This window comes from Martes martes (assembly GCF_963455335.1).
Source record: "Martes martes genome assembly, chromosome: 14".
NCBI classification, from domain to species: Eukaryota; Metazoa; Chordata; class Mammalia; order Carnivora; family Mustelidae; genus Martes; species Martes martes.
The window spans coordinates 69,305,458-69,329,525 of record NC_137902.1 but is presented as its reverse complement, the minus strand read 5'-3'; the positions used below and the strand labels follow the sequence as shown (position 1 = coordinate 69,329,525).

Here is a 24,068-nt window from a genome sequence, read left to right as displayed (position 1 = left end):
ATTCTACATTTCCAAAGAAGATACTGTCTTAAGATGAAGAACAAATGAGGTATATTTAATAATGACACGTAAAAACTAATGCTATTTGATAACACTTTCTTCTGTTTATCTAAAAGATGGAAATCATCTTAGAAGTTGTCAGTATTAGCATACTCCTGTTCAGCAATGACTCAAGGCTGTTTGACAACAATAATACCTAACACATATCAAATATTTAGTATGCACAACATACTTGCCATTAGTATAAAAACAGCTGAATTCCAGAAATTGTTTTATGTTTCAAACTATCATTTTAATTAAAATTTAAGTTATAAAAAAGTATTATAACATTACAAATGAGTAAGTGAACTATCATTGGGTGAGTAATGTGCCCAGGTCATCTAGTGAATAGCAGAACCAGCAAGAAAACCCCCGTCTGTCCAAGCCTTCACCTTGATTCTGTCCTCCTGCTAATCAGATGAAGCAGGTTGGTTGGTATGCAGAAAAAGCCCCATAGTATCTGAATTTTTGCTACAGTTCTGAATCCTAGAAAAGTGATCATGAACTGAGCATTAAAGCTCTGTACCACTGTCACCTCAACTATCACACGGGGATAATTACAACTGCGTTCTCTACTTCACAGACACATGAACATGCACTGGAAAGCTGAAAACAAGCGTGTGCCTTGTGTTCCCAGAGTCGGTGAACCCAAAGGGAGAAGGAAGAATTTTGGCCGAAGGAGAATTGGTACTAAAGAAAAGACAGATTTGGAGGTTAGTAGAATCCCTCTGAAGAAAAGACAAGCAGAATTGAGAGAATGGCATTCACACAATTTTCACTGGGTATCTGGAGACCTGGAAGCCCGAAGTCTTCCTTGAGCTTGGTATGAAAGGGAGCATTTCAAAGAAAGGCAGGTAGTAGGATAAAGGATTTTTTTTTTTTTTAAATATAGGATAAAGGATTTTACCTGCTGTTACACACAGCAGCTTCAGAGTGGGGCAGGGGTGGCTGAGCAGCCTTGCAGGAGACACGGGAAGAACTCCAGGGAGAAGGGTCCACAGGGGCACTACTCAAGTCCTAGGGGCCACATCACTACGTCACTGAGACCTGGAAGCTGGAAGGATACCTGCAGCTGCCCCACAGAGGTCTGGTCAGGTGCCCCGGGAGCAGGTGAGCTCTCTCCCCAGCAGAAACCGGAAAGCCAGGGAGCACTAAGACCATGAGCAGGGGATGCAGCTCAATTATTCACATCTCCTACAGATGTGACTACCAGAGACTACCAGAAGCCGCTCTCAGCTTGTCCCGGGGGAAGGAGAGCCGGAGGTCCTGCAGAGTGAAGGGAAGTCAAACCCCAACTGAAGCTGGTAAAACACCTGCATTCACAGTTCTCTTGAAAAGCAGCAGGAATGGGTCGGTCCTAAATGAGCGTCTGGCCATCTCGGAGCACCTGGGCCTCCGGGGGCCGGGGTGGGGGTAGGGGGCAGAGTGGACGGCTGGGGGATACAGGGAAGGGCAGAGCAGGGTCTCTCTCCAAGGAGCCCTCTACTGGGTGCCCACCTCCAGGTGCCTTCTTGCAGGGTGGGAGCGCTTCCAGAAAGGGCACTTCCGGGTTCCCGCTTAAGGGCAGGGAACACTCTGGGGTGGACACTTCCGGGGAGCTGCTTCCAGGGAACCTTCTTCCGGGGTGGTAGAACTTCCAGAGAAGGAGGCACTTCTGAGGTGGAGGCATTGGGGGGGGGGGGGGGGCACTTCTGGTAGCCTGCTTGGTTGGGGAAGGTACACGTCTGGCGTACACACTTGCGGGGGCTGCATGGGCTGGGAAGACGGGTGCGTGGGAGGTGCTTGCAGGCAGTGGCTAATGAGGTAGAGGGAACCTGCTGGGCGGATACCAGGAAGACATTGGCAGGTGCCTGGATGCCCGCGGTGGGCGGGGAGGCGCACCAATCCCGCCCATGCCCAGTACAGCTGAACGGGCCCCGGATGGAAACCCCAGTGAACGCCAGCCCGCATGCGTGCAATCAGACATGGCAGCGCCCAAGCACGTCAGGGGCACGCGGGCCAGCTCCAGGATGATAACACCAAGCACAGACCCTGTCTGACCCCACTGGCCGCGGCGCGGCGGGGAAAGGTTAGTAGATTCTTTTGTATTACCTTTTTACTGAAAGGAACTAAAAAATGGTGAAACAAAACAAGTGGGAAAAATTAAACTTTTGAACAAAACTGCCCCAAAAAACAAAACAGAAGAAAATACACTTTCTCCCACTTGAATTAATATAACTTAAAAAGGGAATCTGCGGTTATGAATCCAACATTTAAATATTAAAATAGAAATAATAGGGAGATTAAAATAGAAGCCAAACAGACCTTGAGAAAATTGAGGGAAATGATCATTTCGTCTCAGAATTCATGACTAAACTACAAAAGTTGCCAAGAATAGCACAACTGGATGTATAGAAAAGGACAGATAAGAAGGAGCTAAGACCAAAAATGAAGCAAAGAAGGAGGTAAGGGGGATCAGAGAAAAGGACAAAATTCCCCACCCAAAAAGGAACAGAACTTAAAAGTCCAGGAAATTTTCACAACGTAACAGATGTTCGGAATGTGCATATGGAAATGGTGCACGGCAATTTTGTTAAAACTGACCTATCCTCGTTGAAATACACCACAGCAGTACTGTAGAAAAAATAACACACACCCAAGTACTCTTTTTTTTTTTTTTTAAGATTTTATTTATTTATTTGACAGAGATCACAACTAGGCAAAGAAGCAGGCAGAGAGAGAGAGAAGAAAGCAGGCTCCCCACAGAGCGGAGAGCCTGATGTGGGGCTGGATCCCAGGACCCTGGGATCACGACCTGAGCCAAAGGCAGAGGCTTTAACCCACTGAGCCACCCAGGTGCCCCCACCCAAGTACTATTAAAAAGTGAACTAAAGGATACATTTTTTTAATGAAAAATTGATTGGAAATGCAGTAACTATAAATGGGAGTAAATCACTGGAAAAATACAAATCCACGAGTTCATAGTGATGATATAAAAACATGGCAGGTGTTGGGAGAAGAGGAAGAGGAGGAAGAAAACAAAATCATGAAACAGAAGAATAGATAATTCATGGGAAAAAATAAGCTTTTACTATTTCTTAGGAAGAACTGCTTTTTATCCATAGTTAATGAGAGAAGGTACTTCTTAGAAGAATGCCAACTAACATATTTAGATGGAATGACAGAATTAGAAAAATCACCATTTTGTAACAAAGTAAAACAGCACAGTCTTCTTGCTAGTATCTATGAAAAAACTTATTTTAAAGTGAACACATTTCATAATACCTTCTTAGGAAAGTAATAAAACCTTACCACTAGTGGAATGACATGATATGGGTGTACCCTTTAATGAGATGAATTATTTACTGCATACTATGATCTATAAATAGTCTTGCCAAAAATACATAATCTGAGTCTAATCTAACCTCTAGATTTACCTTCTAATTTATAGGAAATTGAGGGAATAAAGGAATGAGGTAAAAGATACCAAGAGGAAATAATCAGACAAATCAAAAAATATCCTACAAGAAGAATTACCAGGTTGTCAAGGGAAAATGAAGTCAATAGGTTGCTTTACAAGAAAGAGATTAAGGAGAAAATGCCATATACCAATATGTCGATCATCGGTCCCCATCCTGACGTGCATTAGGCCCAGAGGTAAGGTGATGCTATCTGGGGATAATGAATGCAGAAAGGCTGCCATGACCACAGTAGTGGTAATGGTCTTTTTGTCTCTGACAACTGGTTGTTTTAGTCTTATGGCAGGGCTTGGTCCTATGACCTTTGCTCTTCTTGTCTTCCACTTCCTAGAAAATGTTCTATTCTTATATTTAATTACTTGACTATGAATGATTCTCCTTTCTGTATTTGTACATTGGACTACTCACCTGAATATCATTATGTTCTAATATCATCTTTGTCACTTACTAGCTAGGCACACTGTGCCCAGTAAATTTAATTTGTACCTTAGCCCTATTACCTATAATGTAAGACTAAAAATACCAGACTAATTTATCTCATTGAGTCTATTTTAATAAATTAATAAGGGAATGTATGAATGATTCTGACATCTGTGAAATAATATACTTAGATGATTTACTCAATGGTCCTTAAGGCATATGAATATATAAATTTCCCTCAATGAGATGGACACTATTTCACAAAGGTGCCAATAAGTGAACTACCTCCGTTGAGGGCCAATAAACAAAATTAATGCTGTTGAACTTAAGACCTATGCTATTTTCTGGAGTTCCATTGTAATTTGTGGTTCTGGTTTGAGTCAATATGTATGTAATCAAGGAAGGTAAGTAATACCCAGCCCAATTTTTTTCCCCATAAGTAAATTAAATAATAAAAACGAAATGTTTTTTGGCAAACCACTATTAGGAAGATGTTATTGGCGATGACAAACGAGCTTTAGAAAAACAGCTATATAATTAAACCTTATACCTGCAGTAGAAATACATGACTGACTGCCTTTTTAAAACCTTTGCTCCTTTACAGCAAATTCAGTTATCATAAAAATTAAAAAGGCAAATGGAGACCGTTTTCCAGGGTCTATACAGCAAAGAAGGCAAAATACCTATGATGCTATATATCTGTGGGCTGGAGCATTCCAGAAATAGAATACAGAACATCTTACAAAAAAGAACCATACATGTTTCAGGCTAGTCACTTGGAATTTAAAATAGACCTGATTCCTGATGCTATGCTGTGCTAAAAACAAACCAACAAAGAAAGAGTAACAATAACAAAAAATGTAATATATTTTTTAAGTTACAGGAAAAAAAGCATTATCTCTCTCCATGAAAAATATACACTTGAACATCTGAGGGGATCTAGGTTTTGATATTAGATTCCAGATCAAACATTTCTGAATATGCATTTTTACCCCAGGATGACAACTCTAATTTATTTCACAAATGTAAGGTGGGAAGTTGTTTAATATCATCTTTCACCTCCCATACTAATTACCATAAGATGTATGAAATAGGTTCTCTGAATTTCATGCTAAATTGTGGCTCATAATTCTAGTCTCCCTTTACAGGGGCTATAAGGTTTTAAAGGGAAATTTTCCTGAAAAGTTCTAGGGGCCAAAAAAAAAAAGGGATAAAATATTGGCATAACCATCCCAACAGTGAGCAAGAAAGGAGTAAGGGCTGCTTTTGACCCAAGATCTTTGTGCTAGGTTGGGCAGAAGTTGGATGCAATTTCCTCCTTATGGGGAGTGATCAAGGGATTTTGATGATATTCATTTTCTCATTTGAGATTCGCTATTTTGGCAAGCCATACATGGGCACTGAAGTACAAGTAATTAGTGAAATTTGTATATAGTAATCTGCATATAAAGCAGGTATTCCTGACCATTTTAATGAAATCAGCTGGGTTGAGCTCCTTATCCACACTCTAACTAAAATCCCTGCATATAATTCCAGGATTAATTTTTTTTTTAAGATTTTATTTATTCATTTGACAGAGAGAGATAACAAGTAGGCACAGAGGCGGGCATGGGGCGGGGGGGTGGGGGGGGTAGGAGGGAAGCAGGCTCCCGGCTAAGCAGAGAGCCCAATGCGGGGCTCAATCCCAGGACACTGAGATCATGACCTGAGCTGAAGGCAGAGGCTTAACCCACTGAGCCACCCAGGCGCTGAAGGATTACATTTTAATGGCCACTTTGGGTCTCAGTTTCTAGATCTCACTAACATTTTAACTCCTGTAATATTTTCTTCCTTTTATTCTGTGGCAACTCTTGGTGGAAAGTAACCAGTGTTCATTGTTGTTTCCCAAAACAATTCATGCAAGGCATTTGACTGAAGACTTTCATATTGAGAGATTTGTTTATCATACAGCACATAAGTGATGTAAAAGTGAAAAGTAAGCAACACTGTATTTAAAAATCCTTTAGCAGCTACCGGCTATAGGCTATCACCAGCCACTCCTTACAGGACCCTACTCTAGTTGGGTTGCTAGAATTATTCCCTCCAATTTAATACCCTTCAATTTTTCTATGCAGATCATTTTGTCTTTTACACTGTACTCTTTTGGGGTCTGATCCTTCATAAATGTGTTTGTAAAATAAAGTGCCAGTAATGCTAGCTCTAAATGTTTAGCAGCACAGAAGAACTGGCACAGATTTTACAATGTCAGTGTATCTTTGACTCCAAGCCCCCAAAACACGTAGAAAGTATTAGTGACTTTACTCACTTTTTGTACAATTTTTGCACTTTGCTATTGTAAGAACAGAAGGGAATAATACTGGTCTGGAAAAAATATGACAGGTTTTTCAGTGGCCCCTCTGATTCCCCATATTCATTAATGAACTACAGGGGTACAAAAATTTTGGAAAGCATGTAACCTCGTTATATCCATATGAAGATCCAGAAATAAAAAGGGCCTGGTCCCTTTCCAGTCCATCGCAATGCAAAGATGCAAAAGATGGTGAGATGCTTTGAAACATTTAAAAGACAAAATAATGCTAATAATATCATTGATGGGGTTCATTAAGGGAAACCTTGGAAGTAAGAGGTCATTTCCTCTGGGTATTAAAATTATGTTATTTTTCTATTGAGGTCAAGTTCTGAATAGCAATAAAGCCTTTAATTCCAATTCCCCTTACCCAGGAGGTGAGAAAAGTTTTAACAACCTCAGGGACCACTAGGAAGGCACTAATGAATGATAATTTATTCTCAACAGTCAGAAAGAGCAACCAAATCTGAGACAATGTGTTACAACTTCTGTAACTTTTGCAAACACATAAGAAAGGTAGTGTTAATTTGTAGATTAGGAATATTTAAAGTAACATTTCATCTATGTTTGATAAAGTCAAGTTGTGCTAGAAGCCTAGTACAAGAGAATATTGGCTACTGTACACACATATTTCATGTATGTGTGTGTGATCTAAGTAGAGAACTTTTGGTCATGACCCATTAGCAGACAAGGAGTCAATGTATATTTTATTTTTATATTCATATAATATCTTATTTTTATTGTGTTATGTTAGAACAAAAAATATAGAAATTCCCAGTACTCCACAAAGTATGGATTTATGAAACTTTGCTTCATTTATATGTGCTTGTAGATTGGTTTGCTGTGTCTTTTGAGAGCTATAGGAATGTTTCTCCATAACACAACCACATTCAATTCAAAAATTTTCTCCAGTGGGGTAGCTTTAAGTAAAAACAGTTTTTCCTGTTGAGTGAATCTATAGTAAAATAAACTTATTAATGTGGTTTCACATAACTCTTTAAGTAGCTTATTCATGAAGAACTATGTCAAAATTGTTAAGATCACAACATGGTATGGCTGTGTCTTTGTGTATATATACTTATATTTATATAAAATATCCCCACATACGTACACACATATACTATAGTATTCACTATATGTGTAAACATCGTAGATGCAACTATGGTGCATATAATCTGTATTCTATATTCCATAATATATAATTATATGTATATATGTATATATTATATAAAATTTATTTTATATGTATATGTATATATTATATAAATATTTTATATGCTTATACATTATATATGAAATACAATTTAATATATGTATTATGTATTATGTGTGTGTGTATATATATATGTATACTAAGTACGTTCAGGACAATTTGTTCTAGGCTATGCTTGGTAGAAAGATAATATGGCAAGCTAGAAAAAAAGTATGGAAGGAAGAATTGAGCTTTGGTTGGTTGGTATTTTGTTTTGTTTTGTTTTTTGGCTTTTCACATATTTTTTGAGACATTATTGATACACCTTAGATTGTACCTACTTTAAAGCTACCACTTGATAGATGATGAGAGATGTATAACCCTTGAAACCACCACCACAATCAAGACAATGATTACATTCATTACCTCCATAGTTCCCTTGGGGTCTTTCAGAACGCCTCCTTCCTTTTTTTTTCCAGTTGCTCACAGAGACAACCCCTATGTACTTCCCCAGACAGCCACTGACCTGGTTTGCTATGGTATGGTTTGCACTCTCTTAGAACTGAATATGAATGAAATTTATATGTTTTCTTTGTTTAGCTTCATTCACTTAATGGAATTATTTTAAGATGCATTTAATGTTATTCTGAATAGCAGTAGTTCTTTTCTTTAAATTTCTGCGTATTGGTCCATTGTATGGCTATACCACTACTTGTTTATTCATCTACCTGCTAATAGGGCTTATACAATACATCTTTACTTTACTACAGTCTACTTTTGAGTGACATTTTACCACCTCACATACAGTAATACAGTAATTATAGTATACTGACAATTCCCCATTTCAGCCTTTGTCACATTTTTTCACATAATTTACGTCAACATATTTTATCTGTACAAGAGCCACAGTACACTTTCATTATTTTTACTTCAGAGTCAGTTGTCAAAGAGATTAAAAAAGAAAGAGAGAGTGAGAGCAAGAAAATCTAATATATTTCTCACATATTTTTCATTCCTTTGTACAGATCCAGATTTCTATATCTTCTATATTGTGTTCTTATCCTTCCACTTGAAAGGTGTATTTAAACATTTATTATTTGTTTTTTACATAGATCTGCTAATGATGAGAAAGTCTTTAGTCACGTGTGTGTGTGTATATATATGTATGTATATGTATATATGTGTGTGTATATATGTATATATATGTATATGTATATGTGTGTATATATATGTATATATATATTTTTTTCCTTTTTTTTTTCCTTTTGAAGTAGGCTCCACACTCAGCCTGGACCCCCAAAGCAGGGCTTGAACTCATGATTCTAAAATCAAGACATGACCTGAGATCAAGAGTCACACACTTAGGGGCGCCTGGGTAGCTCAGTCAGTCAAGCGGTGAACTCCTGATTTTGGCTCAGGTCAGGATCTCAGGGTCCTGAGATTGAGCCCTCTGTTGGGCCCTTCACTGGGCATGGTACCTGCTTGGATTCTCTCTCTCCCTCTCCCTTTGCCCCTCCCCACCACTTGCTCTCTCTTTCTCTCTAAAAAATAATAATAATTAGTTAATTTAAAAAAAAAAAAAGGTCAGATGCTTAACTGAGCCACCCAGTCACCCCTAATCACTTCATTTTTTTTTTTTTTAAGATTTTATTTATTTGACAGAAATCACAAGTAGGCAGAGAGGCATGCAGAGAGAGAGAGGAAGGGAAGCAGGCTCCCCGCTGAGCAGAGAGCCCGATGTGGGGCTCAATCCCAGGACCCTGAGATCATGACCTGAGCCGAAGGCAGAGGCTTTAACCCACTGAGCCACCCAGGCGCCCCTAATCACTTCATTTTTAAAAGATATTCCTAAGAGTACAGACTATAGAGAGCAGTTGTTTTTCTTTCAGGACTTTTTTTCTTTCTTTTAGAGAGGGGGAGAGAGAGTGAGAGAGGAGGGGGGAGAGGAGATGAAGGACAGAGAGAGAATGAGAGAAAGAGAATCTCAAACAGGCTCTACTCCCAGTGTGAAGCCCAATCTAATGACCCTGAGATCATGACCTGAGCCGAAACCAAGAGTCTGAGGCTTAACCAACTGAGCCACCAAAGCAGGATTTTAAACATATTTTAGGATTTTAAACATTGTTGTTGTTGTTGTTGTTTTCCATTGTTTTTTTCCCATTGCTTTCGAGCTTATATTGTATCAGATGAGATATTTGTTGTCATTTTATCTTTACCTGCTTTACTAAGATTGTTTTTAGACTTATTTATACCCTTGGTTTTGAGGAATTTCAGTATGATATGTCTTGTTGCAATTTTGTGTTCCTCATGCTAGGCATTTCTTGAACTACTTAAATCTGTTGGTGTAAAATTCAAATTTGGAAAATTTATAGACATTATTTCATAAAATATTTTTTTCTGTCTCTCCTTTTTCAGGTATAGCAATTATAAATGGCCACTAGATATTATCCTATGAGTTCACTGATGTTTTCTTTATTGTGTCTTTAGTCTTTTACCTCACTGTTTCATTTCACATAGTTTCTATTATTCTATCTTCATTTCCTCTGGACTTCTATTTTACAGTGTTTAATTTTCTTTCAATCTCACCCAAAGTATTTTCCATTTCATATTTGTCATGCTCAAGTTTTTTCTACCATCTTACACATTTGGAATATAATTATACCAACTGTTTAGTGTCCTTGTCCACTACTTCTATCATATTTATAATCTACATGTAAATTTCTGTTAATTTTTTTTTTACTATATTATGAGTTACATTTTCTTACTTCTTTGAGTATCAATATATTTCACTGAATGCTAGACATCATGTTTCACCTTGCTGAATCATGGATGGTTTTATATTCTTCTAAATGCTCTTTAGCATTATTCTAGAAAGCAGGCACATTACTTGGAACTAGGATGATTCTTTCTAAAATGGCATTTTGTTTTATTAGCTGTGTCCAGAGTAGTGCTCAGTTTAGGACTAATTTTCCCCACTATTGAGACAATATCTTTCTGTTAATTATTACCACTACTAGGATATCCTTCTTTTGTTGTTGTTTTGTTGTTATTGTTTTGTTTTGCTTTTTATTTTAGAGAGGGCACAAGCAGGAGGTGAGAGAATCTCAAGGAGACTCTACACTCAGTGTGGACCCTGACATGGGGCTACATCTCATGACCTGAGATAGATCATGACCTGAGTCAAATTCAAGACTTGGACACTTAGCTGACTGAGCTAACCCCCTCCCCCACCCCTCCAACCAAGCACCCCTAGGATATCCTTCTGAGTACTCTAACCTGTGAAGATTCCCCCCCCCCCCGCCCCCGCGCTCTGGAAATTAGAGTTTTCCACTTTGGCTAGTTTAAACATGAACTGTCCTTGGTTCTATGTGAGCCCTGAGACGCATTCCTTTGTTCTTTTCAGGCTCTTTGTACAGCCTCAGGGAGTCTCCTCACAAGCTTGTGCCAATCAGTATTCAACTTAAGACCTAGAGAGGACTCCACTCTCTTTTCTCAGATACCAGAAGACGTAGTCCTCTTTCTGTGCCTAGCACAGGCATGGCTCATGGTCCCAAGAAATATCTGAAGTGTGTAGCAGTTCCAAAGCATTGGATACTGAATAAACTGACCAGTGTGTTTGTCCCTCCTCCATCTACTGGTCCTCATAAGCTAAGAGAATGCCTCCCTCTCACCATTTTCCTAAGGAAGAGACTTAAGTAGCCCCCAACATGAGATGAAGTAAAGAAGATCTATATGTAGCATTTTATTAATGTTGATGGCAAGATCTGAACTAATATAACCCACCCTACTGGTTTTATGGGTCTCCTCAGCATTGTCAAGCCTGAAAAGAATTTCTGTCTGATCTGCAACACCAAGGGTCACTTTTCTGTTCATCAGATTACACCTGAGGAGGTCAAGTATAAGTTGTTAAAAGTAAGAAAAATTGAGGCGCCTGGGTGGCTCAGAGGGTTAAGCCTCTGCCTTCGGCTTGGGTCATGATCTCAGGGTCCTGGGATCGGTCCTGGGATTGAGCCCCACATCAGGCTCTCTGCTCAGCAAGGAGCCTGCTTCCCCCTCTCTCTCTGCCTGCCTCTTTGCCTACTTGTGATCTCTCTCTCTGTGTCAAATAAATAAATAAATAAAATCTTAAAAAAAAAAAAAAGTGAGAAAAATCTTTGTGGGGACAAAAGAAGTCCCTCATCTGGTAGCCCATGATGTTGGCACCATCCACTATCCTGGTCCACTCATCAAGGTGAATGACACCATTCAGATTGATTTGGAAACTGGAAAAGATTACTGATTTCACCAAGTTTGACACTGGTAATATGTGTATGTTGACCAGAGGTGCTAATCTGGGAAGAACTGGTGTGATCACGAACAGAAAGAGATATCCTGGTTCTTTTAATGTAGTTCCCATGAAAGACACCAATAACAACAGATTTGCCAACAGGGTCTCCAACTTTTTTGTTATTGGCAAAGGCAACAAGCCATAGATTTCTCTTCCCTGTGGGAAGTGTATCTACCTCACCATTGCTGAAGAGAGAAACAAGAGACTGGCAGCCAAACAGAGCAGTGGTCTCTAGGTGACTTGATTGGAAGTCTTTATAATTAATTAAAGATAATACAACACAATTGGGGGTGGGGAGAAGACTTGGAGAGGACTACAAATCTCAGAAGCCATCTCTTTGGGAAGCTCTTTTCTCTCCAGTCCTCTGTCCTGTGAACTCCAGTTGCCTTAGTCCCCTTAGCCACCTACTTCTATCTCCTAATCTTGGAAATTGCCAGGCTGCACCTGGGTTATACCTCAACACTACAGCTTGGAAAGTCTCTCCAGACCTCGACTCAGGGCAGTCATTGTGCTCACTCATGTTTCTTTCTCACAGGAATCCCTGTCCTGATCTCCAATATACAAGAAGTATTTTTTACCTATTTTATTTTTTTTAGGTTGTTTTTTTTTAAGATTTTATTTATTTATGTATTTGTCAGAGAGAGAGAGAGCACGCACAAGCTGGCAGAGGCAAAGAGAGAAGCAGGTTCCCTGCTGAGCAAGGAGCCCAATGTGGGACTTGATCCCAGGACCCTGGGATTATGACCTGAGCCAAAGGCAGTGGCTAAACCAACTGAACCACCCAGGCAGCCCTATTTTTTTAGTTTTGTCATGTAGGAGGGAAAATTTAGTATCTGTTACACTATACTGGTTTGAAGCAGAAATCACCCAGGATGTTTTAATTTTTCTAAGGGATTTTTATTGTTTCCCTGCAGTAGTGCCATGTAAAACCTTTCATACTTTTCCTTGAAATCTTCAGTAAAATAATCAGTAAATTAAAAACTGTTGATAGTAAATGTATTTTGACAATGTCCAGAGACTCTTAGTCCTTCTTCAGCAAGTAGGAAGTGGATACAACTTTAAATGGGTAAGAACTTTGCCTTATTTATCAGCACACCCCCAGAATCTACAACTATGTTTGCACATAGTAAATAGTAAGTACCTAATAAATGATTGCTGAATAATGTTAAGATACTGGCTAAGAACTAAATATGCCCATGAAGATATATAAGCTTTTCTTCTCCGATTTCTAACTATAACCTGTCATCAAGTTCTCTGATTTAGAGTAATTAAGAAATGTTAAAGCACTTCATGCCTACATTTGGTATAATTGTCAAGTTAATAAACATACCCTGCCTCTGTCCCCCAGACACTACTAATTTCTTGATGTCACTGACAGTGATAATCAAGGAGAACTTCGTAGATCTGAGAAGCCTCTTTAGGTTCAGTCTGTTAGAACAATTCTGACAAATACTGCTCACCGGGCTTCAGGTGCAGAAAACTCTGCTTTTATTTTATTTTATGTATAGAGAGAGGACTTCAAGATATGTCAGTTACAGAATTTCCTGACCTCGTGACATTCTAAATCACAATGTCATCACTTTGAAAATGTGTTCGATGTGAGTTACAAAAATACTTACACATTTCTACCTAGTAAATACAGTCCTTGGAATTATTTTAAGAGGGCAATCATAGAATCAATAATAATGCAATAAATTAAATGGTAGAATTTCTGACAGAATACTATCCCATTATTTAAATTATATTGTGACTGCTCTGTAGGCACATGGAAGAAGACTATGACTAATAAATTAAGTGAAATGTATAGAACATGAAAACAAATTTATGATGCTATGGTAAAATGCATGCGCACATCAATAACAATTAGGAGTGCAGAATAATGAAAACGTCTGATTTGTTAAGGTGGATAGATGGTGAATCATTCTTTATACAAAATACAAATTTAGAGAAAGAGCTGCTATCAAAGAGGCTATTGGCAGCTTAAATATCTGTTTTAAAGATGGGTTTAATTTGGGTTCCATTTGCAGATATGGAAAATCAGTTTTCACTCCTTAAAATCTTTCTCATATGCTTTATGTATAAAATTAACTATTAAATTTTTTTCTAGGCTAGGTGAAACTATTCACGTTTGAAACCCAAGGTATGTTGTGATCTGCATCTGTGCTTGCAGCATGAGAACACTCATGATGAGTTACTGTTTTCTACAGTTAGTTCTTGGGGTCTTTGAGACCCTTACTTTATGCTACTACCCCAGCATCCTCTAATCATGGATACTGAGAGTAGTTTCAGTTTGCTCAACGGAAGTGTAGAAAACAAGGGTGACTAGCCAAGCTTCAACATTGTTCACACAAGTGGACTGCTGAAGTGACAGAATTAGGACTAATTTAAATGAAATGTATGCCTTGTCTCATGTGAAGGGACGGTAAGCCTTGCTGACATTGTGACAGTTACAATTACCTAAGGGAATAAGTAGCTTTCGATTGCCAAGCTACATCTTAAAAATAGAAACACACTCTAGGAGCCAAAACAGATGTACACACACACACACTCTCTCACACACACATACACACAATAGGAAAGATCCTGGTTTGTGGGATACACATACACACAACATATATTTGTAAGAGCAAAATAAATACCCCTAATGACTAAATTAACATCTCTAAGAACCTCTAAGACTCTAAAATGAAAATCAGTTCTCAGATGATCAAGGTATAAGATAAATATACCACTTCTGCATTTCTCTTCTAAACCAAAACATAAAGCGAAGAGACCAAATGACAATATGCTGGGACACTCCTAAATTACACACATACACAAACAAACAAAGGGACAATGGCATAGCCTAGAGGTTAAAGCAAATGTCTTTCCCATAAAAATCGTACATGTTAATTAAACAGTCTTTGGTAAAATTCAGTGAACACAATCCAGTTATAAAAGTTTTATACAATTCAGCCTAGGATACTCAACAAGGAAAACTCCATTTATATTGATACTTTATGTCTGTACAATTTGTAAATACTTTAATGTGACACATGTTAGATATACATACATGTGTGTACGTATATGTGTACATGTATTTATACATGTTTACACATGCATCCTGAAAAACAACCTTGTACTCAGAGAGTGGATAAATGATATCCCCATGTACCCTGTTTCTTTCTTTTTTTTTTTTTTTTTTTTAATTTTTTTATTTTAATAAACATATAATGTATTTTTATCCCCAGGGGTACAGGTCTGTGAATCGTCTGGTTTACACATTTCACAGCACTACCCTGTTTCTTTCATAACATTGAAATCCCTGGGCCTTCTATTCCTAATGAAATGCTGCTTTTGAAATCAGCAATATAAATACATATTTCCATCAAAATCCTTCAGAGTTATAAAGGTCAAATAAGTTCAGGATTCTGAGTGGTCGCCAAGGACACACCATATAATGCAGTTTTTCCTTTACCACATAGTGTAGTATCCTAGAAATACTAAAATTAATGCTATACTCTTTTTTATTTTTTTTAAATATTTTATTTTTTTATTTATTTGACAGAGAGATCGCAAGTAGGCAGAGAGGCAGGCAGAGAGAGAGGGGGGAAGTAGGCTTCCTGTTGAGCAGAGAGCCCGGTGCGGGGCTCCATCCCAGGACTCTGAGATCATGACCTGAGCTGAAGGCAGAGGCTTTAACCCACTGAGCCACCCAAGCGCCCCAGTGTTATGCTCTTAATGCATATGCAAAATAAATATGAGTTTGAGAAATATTTTTGTGCATATTTATTTGGTTTTCAGATAAATGCAAATTCTTGTTTTTTATTAAAGGTTTTATTTATTTGAGAGAAAATGAGAGAGAGAGAGCATGAGTGGAGTGAGGGGCAGAAGGGGAAGCAGACTCCCTGCTGACCAAGGAGCCTGATGCAGGACTCAATCCCAGGACCCTGATATCACGACCTGAGCCAAAGGCAGTTGCTTAACCAACTGAGGCACCCAGTGCCCCCAACTCTTGTTTTTATAGTGGGTTAAGGATAGACAAAATTTTGGAACACAGAGGTATACAGCATCACTGAGTGGTGAAGTGAGATCTCAGCTCACACTTCACATTTTGCAGAACACCCATCTCCTTAGCTGAAAGCATTTCTTTTGGACACCCCCTAAAAATGACCAGTTCTATCAACAAATATGTTGAGCACCTGTTCATGCTGAGCATTTTCTTTTGGGCATAAAATGAGTTTTTGTGTGTTAAAATCAGGAATGTCTCCAGTATAATATCCTTGGGTCTATTTGCTTCTTGTTGAGAAAATAAATGCCAAAGAGGCACCATTATTTCATATGTTGATCATTTGGGAACCATTTTTCATTTTAGATTTTTTAAAGATATTAATGTAGTTACTAGGTGCAGGGAATCCTAGTTCATTCCTTGATAGCCGTGTGATCTTGTACAGGTTATACTTAAACCTTCTAATTCAATTATTTTGTTTAAAGATTTTATTTATTTATTTGAGAGAGAGAGAATGAGAGAGAGAGCATGAGAAGGGGAAGGTCAGAGGGAGAAGCAGACTCTCTGCCAAGCAGGGAGCCTGATTGGGGACTTGATCCTGGGACTTCAGGATCATGACCTGAGTTGAAGGCAGTCGCTTAACCAATTGAGCCACCCAGGTGCTCTCAATTATTTCTTATATGAGTCTTTCACAGAGGTGTTGAGAAGAATAAATATATATCTATGTCCATATATCTATATATAAATATGCACTTACATATTGATAAATACATACATTTCTATACATACTTGTATATAATAAGCACTTAAGAAAGCATAGTTACTATTTTTTTTCCTATTATTGTCAGGATCCAGTGGAGTCATAGATGTGTATTAGCTATGAAAATAATGTGTGGTAATGGTTCACAGCAGCCACGTGGAGAACCATGGGAGGACACAGTAGTGGCACCTAATGGAGATGAGGTAGGTAGAGGGATGGGAAGTGACAGTGACAGAGGGCTTCCTAAAGGAAGTGACTGAAGACATGAACAGTATGGGTAACTAGAAGTTAGTGAGGAAAATGGAGTGGGGCAGAGAGAGAGACAGGGAAGGGGAGAAGACCTGTTTTAGAAAAAAAGGGGTAAGGACAATGTGGCCAAGTATCTTGACAGAACACACAGGAGAACTGAACTGAACATTGAGTATGACTGGAAAACCACCAGGAAGCACACATAAAAGGAAAACATTTAGGAAACATAAGGTATGTCATGAAGTATTTTGGGATTTAAGTAACTTGGAAATTAGCATAACCTAAATTACTAAAGTTGGTTACGTTGTCAGTTCCAGGTTTTAGTATCCAAGTTTTCTAGAATGGCATTGTCCTTAAGTTGAAGTGAAATGTTCCTGATGATTCTGTATCCCCAAATCATTCCTTTCATCTCTGACTGCCCCAGGGAGCTGCTAAAGTGTACAGAACACTAGGTTACTCTGAATTGAGTAATCTCCTAGGCCAGTCAACATCTCTTCAAAATTCAGAGAATACTGTGTCAAGATTTCACTGAACCACTAATATTGATATTTGAGAAATCAGAATAAAACTGCTAAAAGTCTAGAAAATGGAAAATACTAATTACTTTCAAAGAAGGAAACCCAAATATCCAATCTAGTCTTAAAATCAATCCCAATATTTCTTCTAGAACTTTTTGTTTCAAGGACATTAAAACACTATCTGGAAAGATGCACACTTAAAACTTGCACAGATACATTGAAAATAAGTGACTACAGACTGAATTTATTTACTGCTTAAATAGGGTCAAAAGATTAGGAAATGAGTGCACAATGGCCCTTATGGAGATGATATTCATAATGGTTATTTATCATAAAGGTGTTTGATAAATTCCTGCAGAAACATGATAACTATTTAAGCACATGTTGGTGAATATAAAGACATCTGGACTGATAATTTTAAGAAGGATAATTTTCAAAGTACCTAAAATATGTACAATTTCAATATGCAATCCTCCCTGGCCATTCACTACATATATCTCTTTAGCCTAGTTCTTTTTAATTCTTATTACCTCTGACCTGAATTGAAGTTTAGAAACCATATTAATCATATATATGAATGTATTTCGATAAATTATTTTTTAGAAAACCTAAATGCAGGGGCACCTGGGTGGCTTATGGGTTGAGTGTCTGACTCTTGGTTTCCACTTGGGTTGTGGTTTCGGTATCGTGGATCCAGCCCAATTCCACACTCAGCAGGGAGTCTGCTTGTTCCTCTCCCTCTGCCTCTCCACCTGTTCATGCTCTCTGTCAAATAAATAAATAAAAATCTTTATTTAAAAAACGAAAAACAGGGGCGCCTGGAGGGCTCAGTGGGTTAAGCATCTGCCTTCGGCTCAGGTCATGATCTCAGGTCCTGGGATCAAGCCCTACATGGGGCTCCCTGCTCAGTGGGGATTCTGCTTCTCCCTCTCCCTAAGCCCCTCCCCCCACCCATGCATGTGCATACTCTCTCTCAAGTAAATAAAATCTTAAGAAAAAAAAAAGAAACCTAGATGCATTAAATGATAATATCAAGATCCAACCAGATGTGTTAGGGTGAAACCACAGGCTGATAGTGATAAAAATAAATGTAGTATATAGACTAATACAGCGTTCCACACTCAGCTCAAATGAATCAGGTCAGAGAAGGGGACTCTGAGATTAGCAATTATGCCCATGACGTGAGAATGGGGATTCAAGTTGAAATTTTAGTAATATTAAGTGAGTTGACTATATACCAATGCAAATCATGCATGCTAAAGGAATAATTAGAATAAGGGTAGAAATATTTTATAATAATAAATAATAATAATGCCTAACACATAAGTGCTATACTAAAATTCACAACAATAAGTTAATGAGGTAAGTATAGTCATTATCCCCATTTTACAGGTGAGTATCCAGGCCCAGAGAGATTAAATTAATCTCAAGCCACATAGCTAATCGACAAAAGAGCAACTGGACTCCGAAGTCACTGCTCTTCAGCAGAACAGTACATTTTTAAAGAGAAAAGGAACATGCAGAAATGACTGGTTATGGTAATAATGACAGTATATGAGGAATCCATATTTGAAAGGGAGACACAACTTGTGGAAGAAATTACCAAAATACATAGCTGACTTCAAACTCTGAATCGCTCTTTTGGGAAAGAGGCTGGACTGGTTTCTATGGCTCCAAAAGAAGAATAGGAAATTTTAAAAAGCATATTTTCAACACAAGTTAAAAAAAGACCTCATCATGTAATGGCTGCCTAAAATGGGTCTTAGTCAATGATATCTACAACTGCAGAATTATAGGGTTCGAGGGAGGAAGTGTAGCTAAATCTTCAGTAATGGTGACAAGATTTTGTATGATATTTAATTTTTTCAAACAAGGGGAATTGCCCTCCGTGCCCTCCAAATGGGCAGAGATCACTGTCCATCCATGGTAGATCTAAAACACCAGCAGACATTCCATTTCAAAAGAGGCATTTATGTGCTCAGAAAAGCCAGTCGCTGTGCTCCGAGTGTAACATTTGCATGTATCTACATCTAATTTTACTTGATGTACTTTTGGTTCAGCTAATGAAGATAAGGAATCTATGTGTTTTTTTTTTTTCTTTAAAAAAAATTACCAGGCAGAGCATTCTTTATTATGTCATAAGCTATGCTCTCCAGTTTGCATCAGTTCCCCTAAACAAAGGAAAAAAAAATTTTAAGATTTTATTTATTTATTTGGCAGAGAAAGACATAGCAAGAGAGAACACAAGCAGGGGAGTGGGAGAGGGAGAAGCAGGCTTTCCACTCAGCAGGGAGCCTGAGGCAGCACTGGATCCCAGGACCCTGGAATCACAATCTGAGCCGAAGGCAGACGCTTAACAACTGAGCTACCCAGGTGCCCCAACAAAGAAAAGTCTTACTTATTCTCTCTATGTTCCTCTCTCCTTCCATCTGCTGTGGTTAGCAACACATTTAGGTTGCCTATTTGTTCTAAATATCTGGATAATTAACTATCCACTTTCCATTTTTAACTATGAGTTTGACCTATTGTAGACATTAAGAAACTCACACATTAGTCCCATTAGGTCTGGTACATTCTGAGTACTTTCTTACGTATAATTATCTCTCCTTTTCTTTGTTAGCATTTTTATTTATTTAAATACACCCTAAATTAATTTATATTCTAACAGCATTATTCAAATAGGTAATTTATAAAATTTGTGCGTATCAATATTCTAATATGGCATGTCATAAAAGCCTTAAGTTTGCATTTTCAGAATGAGGAGACGGTATATTCAAAGAAATGAAAATCTACTGATTGCTCGTGGAAACAGAGTGAGTTCTCAGAGTGCCTGGGTGGCTCAGTACATTAAGTAACCGACTCTTGATGTCAGCTCAGGTCATGATGTCGCGATCTTGGAATGGAGCCCCATGTTAGACCGTTGGCTCAGCATGGAGTCTGCTTTTCCCTGTCCCTCTGTTCCTCCCACTTCTCATGTGCGCGCACACGTGCTCTCTCCCTCTCTCTCTCTCTCTAACAAATAAATAAGTAAATAAGTAAAATACTTATAAAAGAAACAAAGTAAGCCATCATCTTCAAATATGAAATGAAATATGTATCTTTTATTGTAACCTAAATCCAGTGGGACCATCTTGAAACATGTTTCTGTCCATCAAGTCTTTCAAAAAAATAAACAATTAAAAAAAAAATTGACACATTCAAATTGGACTCCAGAACTTGAAGAAAAATGTACCTGCATCATCAATGGGGACCATAAAGGAGATTTAAAAATGTATTAAGCAAAAACTTCAGAAAATCCTCCTCAGATGAGTTTCTTCCTCCCAAAGTTTCCTACGGGTAACAGGAAGAACGGTTGCTAGTTCCCCTCCCTGCCACGGATGTAGTCGCTTTATGGGCATGTTGTTCACCAGTGAAAGTTCTTTTCTGTTTGCGCATCCATACCTCTCACCCACACTGCGATGGATATATATCTGTACCTTCATTCACCTTGTTCACTACCCTGGCACATTCTGCAGAGCAAAGTTCTTTATCCTGTAAACCTTTATATACAGGTATTCACAAGTTACCACTAGGAACTCAGCTCTTTCTATATCCTGAAAACACCTATGACATTTCTGCTGTCCATAACACACCAATCACTAGCTGCCAAACCATACTGGCTAACGTTTCTTTTAAGAGTGAGGGCCAATTCTAGAACAAGCCAAAATATCAAGAGAATTGATAACTAAAAAATATAAAATGATTTTTAAAAAAAAGGTTCTTTTGTAAACCTTGTCTAACTGAAAGACATTTTCTTTTGTTAATAAACTCTCCATTCTTCCCAGGGAATCATGAGAAATAATATCATAATAAGCTACCAAATTTTAGAGTTTGTTGGTTTATTTGTTTTTACAGTTATTCATTTTGTTCAACACTTTGGATTCATGAATGATCTCCTTTCTCCTAAGCTGTTAAAAATAAATAAATAAATAAATAAAAATAAACACACAGCATAGGCACAAAGAAGGCATGTTTCAAAATCATAATAATCTTGAATGTTACTGTGATTTTCATATGCTCAAGATTGTTGATCAAACATGAGAGGCATTACAGACACAGTCTTAGGGTTAAGGCACTTAAAAAACACTGGGGAGAGACTAAACAATATATTTTTAAAAATTCTAATTAAGCCAAATACTAATAAGCAGCATAACTCCAAAGCAACACAACAAAAAAACACAAAGACTGTCTATATCATGTCTGTGGATCAAGCAAAACATTGACACAGTTTTCATGTGAGATAAACCTTGAAGGATGAATATTACCTACATAAGTAGGAATAAGAGGAAATATGTTTCAGAAAAGAGAAATACAATTCCCCAGTTATGTTATGATAATGATTGGAATTCAGGGTGTTATTTGAAAAGAGATATGCACTTTCCTAGGAGGTTTGATAAAGATCTTAAAATGGTAACGATGACCACATGTGAGGAGGAGAATCCGAAAATACAAGGGTGAGTATGAAAAAGAATTTGAGCTCTAAGAAAATTCATAAATAATCTATTTTCTTAAAATTATTCAGCAATAATCTATGGTTATCTGCATAAATTTCACATATAGTAATTACTTAATAATCAGGAATAATTTGTTTCTTTGGTTGTCCAGCAGATTTAACTGATTAAGTCAATTCTGCTGTTTATTTGTCCCCTTAAAATATAAGCATGGGGTGCCTGGGTGGCTCAGTGGGTTAAAGCCTCTGCCTTCGGCTTGGGTCATCATCCCTGGGTCCTGGAATCGAGCCCCGCATCGGGCTCTCTGCTCAGCGGGGAGCCTGCTTCTCCCTCTCTCTCTGGCTACTTGCAATCTCTGTCTGTCAAATAAATAAATAACATCTTAAAAAATATATATATAAGTCTAAGCACATGCAGTTTATTTCATAGATTTTTTTTTGTTTTCAGTTTTAATTATGTATTTGGTGGGTCTAATTTGAAATCCCAGAATGAAGAGAAATTTTTCATATATTATTAAAAAGTACCTGCACAGTTTTAACTAATAACTGTAATCAGAGTGGTGTCTGGAATAACTTTTGTGGAAAGGTTTTCAGTTAAGAGTTCTTTAGTCCATGTATGCCTGCTAGAGGTTACAAAGACAAAATAAACTGCTCAATTTAACAGCAACAAAACAAAGATATATATATATATATATATATATATATATATGTACACACACACACATATATATATACATACACACACACACATATATATGTATCTTTGTTTTGCTGTTAAATTGAGCAGTTTATTTTGTCTTTGTATATGTGTGTATATATATGTATATATATATACATATATGAATGATAATATCGAACAGGTATAACAGGTATTAATAATTCTGCACTAAATACTGGCATTTGTTATTTAGCTCAGTCTTTCCAAAATCCCAGACAATAGAAACACAGAGTCCCAAAAGCTTGAGTAATTTGACCCCAAGTCACAGGGTTAGTATGTCAGTAGAGTCAAGTTACAACAGCCGATCTGATTTTACAACTCATATTCTGAATAATCAAACTATGAATTAAGCTCTACTGACCAGACATATATTAAACAAAATGTGACCATTGGAGAGCCCATTTAAATATATGCTAACACCAATTTAAGTATTTTAAATAGTAATACTTGATATATCAAATCTTGTTAAAATTTTGGGCTGCTATTATCACGACTGTTATTTTAGGTAGTTCTCGCCTTGGAATAATCAGTAACGAAAGTATAATCAGACAGTTCCTACATTGATTTTGTTATTTCTGACACGATAAAGTCAGTTTCTATCCCTGAACCCCTGTATATGATGGTTCAGTTCTATATCAAGGTTGAAATAATATGAAGATTGAATACTAATGTGGAAAACTTGTTACAAAGAAGAAAAAAGATGCTGGTATTAAATAATTAATAAAGAATGGGCACTGGGCATGGTGAGTGTCTCCTGATTTTATAATAAACAAGGCCAGGAGGGAATAAAACTCAGAAAAGCATTTGTCCTGAAAACAAATCCAGTGTTCTTAGAATAACCAGGTGTGAGTAGGAACAGTAACCCAGGGTCACTCTTGATAAATTTAGTTTCTATCCCTGAACCCATCTCAGTTAAAGAGCCTGAATTTATGTGAATCTCACTAAATTCTATTATAACATCTGCAGTTCATGTTAATATAATTCTTAGTTATAATGTAATTGGAAGGAAACACTCTTAATACTGTTAATGTTGGCTGGTGTCGAGTATCTGGGCTGATTCCAGACAGGAAAATGATATTTATTTTGGTTAGATCAAATCCCTTTGTGGGGCCAGTTTGACTATAAATTTTGAAGAGATATGTCTCGCCTCTACACATCTCCACAACTCCCTGCCTTCTCCCCATGCCCTATAGAAAGGGAAAGAATAAAATTTATAACAAGTGCTCCAAAGGGCTCCACATAAAAAAGTAGGAAAAATGCCGTATTCTCCAGAGTTCTTGGAAGTGCAGGGAGTGAGGAAGTAGGAAGAAGGTGCCCTGACAGTGGGGAGGAAGAGAGATGAGGGAGGGGACTAAAAGTGCAGCCCCGGGAACTCGCTATAGAAAGGCTTTGACCTACAATCTAGACATTACATTGAACCACATAATGTTGCAGATATTAGATTATGTTTTAACCTACGAAACTAGCAATTTCATTGACTTAACCCAATAAATTGATGTTTAATATTAGATTTGCTATAATCAATCACGTACCTTTAGTAAATTATGGCATCTCTTTACAGTT

At 37.6% G+C, this 24,068-nt stretch overlaps 1 pseudogene across 1 annotated transcript; it reads left to right on the top strand.

Moving 5' to 3' along the window:
- Positions 1 to 10,993: 10,993 nt before the first annotated feature.
- LOC308355032 (small ribosomal subunit protein eS4-like) lies at positions 10,994 to 12,018 on the top strand (annotated as a pseudogene). The gene is made up of 2 exons: positions 10,994 to 11,368; positions 11,598 to 12,018. The product of its transcript is annotated as a small ribosomal subunit protein eS4-like (transcript).
- The last annotated feature ends 12,050 nt before the right edge of the window (positions 12,019 to 24,068 follow it).